Raw genomic sequence first — 1,846 nt, 5'->3', positions numbered from 1 at the left:
TGAGGAGCTATATCAGAAAAATATTACTAAAAGCAATGTCAGAGAGTTTACTGCCTATGTTTTCTTCTAGGAGTTTTACAGATTTGGGTCTTATATAAAGATCTTTAATACATTTGTGTTTATTCTTGTATAAGGTATAAGAAAGCGGTCCAGTTTTATATTTTTGCATTTACCCAACAGTTTTCCCAACAGAATTTATTGAATATACTGTCTTTACCTCATTGTATAATCTTGCCTCCTTTGTCATAGATTGATTGTCCATATAGGTATGGGTTTATTTCTGGGCTTATATTCTGTTCCACTGATCTATGTGGCTGTGTTTATGCCAGTACCATGCCATTTTGAATACTAGAGACTTGTAGTATAGTTTGATATCAGGTTGTGTGATGACTCCAACTTTATTTTTTCTCAAGAGTATTGTGGCTATTTGGGGTCTTTTGTGGGTCTGTATAAATTTTAGAATTATTTCTTCAGGATCTGTGGACAATGCCATTGGTATTTTGATATGAATTGCATTAAATCTATAGCTTGCTTTTGATATGATAGCATGGACATTTTGATGATGTTAACTCTTCTTACTCATGAGCATGGTATATACTTCCATTATTGGTATCTCCTTCAACTTCTTTCTTCAAAGTCTTATAGTTTTCCGAATATAGGTCAAATGTATTCATAGGTATTTTATTATTTTCCGATGTAATTGTAGATGGCTTTGCTTTTTAAATTTCTCTTTCCAATACTTCGTTATTGGTGTATAAAAATACAACCCGTTTCTGAATATTAATTCTGTATCCTGTTATTTTACTGAATTCACTTATCAGTTCTAATCATTTTTGGTGGAATTTTTAGGGTTTTCTATAAATAATGTTATGTCATCTGTAAATAATGACAGTTTTACTTCTTCTTTTCCAACTGGGATGCCATTATTTTTTCTTGACTCATTGCTGTGTCTAGGCTTCTAATACTATATTTAATAAAAGTGATGAAAGTGGGCTCTGTGGGTTCTGACCTAGTTGATGGCAACATGGCTAAATGCACCAAGAAGGTTGGAATCAATGGGAAATGCAGGACCTGTTATGGCGCCTCCCTCAGGAAAATGGTGAAGAAAATTGAAATGAGTTAACATGCCAAGTACACTTGCTCTTTCTGTGGCAAAACCAAGATGAAGAGAAGAGCTGTGGGGAGATGGCACTGTGGTTTCTGCATGAAAACAGTAGCTGGTGGTGCCTGGACCTACAACACCACTTCTGCTGTCACAGTAAAGTCTGCCATCAGAAGACTGAAGAAACTGAAAGACCAGTAGATGTTCCACAATTTGAAATATTGCTAGCCTATAATAAATGGGTTAATTTATGTAACAACAACAACAACAAAAAAAGTGATGAAAGTGGGCATCCTTGTCTTATTCCTGAACTTAAAGAAAATGCTTTTAGCATTTCCCCATTGCATATGATATTAGTTATAGGTTTGTCATGCATGGTCTTTATTATGTTGAGGTATGCTTCCTCCATTTCCACTTTGCTGAGAGGTTTTATTATAAATGGACGTTAGATTTTGTCAAACACTTCTACATCTATTGATATGATCATATAATTTTTATCCTTCATTTTATTTATGTGGTGGATCATGTTAAATGACTTGCAGATATAGAACCAACCTTGCATCCCAGAATTAAATCTCACTCGATCATAAAGTATGATCTTTATAATGCATTTCTGAATTCAGTTTGCTAATATTTTATTGAGGATTTTTGCATGTATGTTCATTAAAGATATTGATCTATTTTTTGTGTTTTTGTTTGTTTGTTTGTTTTGTTTTGTTTTATCTCTAATGTCGTTCCTCTGGT

General features: G+C 33.5%; 1 pseudogene; it reads left to right on the top strand.

Annotated features, from left to right (window-relative positions):
* The first annotated feature begins 1,009 nt into the window (after positions 1-1,009).
* Positions 1,010-1,361, top strand: LOC105310090 (annotated as a pseudogene).
* The last annotated feature ends 485 nt before the right edge of the window (positions 1,362-1,846 follow it).

The sequence above is a fragment of the Pteropus vampyrus genome, unplaced genomic scaffold (genome assembly GCF_000151845.1).
Source record: "Pteropus vampyrus isolate Shadow unplaced genomic scaffold, Pvam_2.0 Scaffold1069, whole genome shotgun sequence".
Taxonomy (NCBI): Eukaryota; Metazoa; Chordata; class Mammalia; order Chiroptera; family Pteropodidae; genus Pteropus; species Pteropus vampyrus.
Note: the sequence above shows the minus strand (reverse complement) of the source record. Positions and strands in the feature narration are given on the sequence as shown.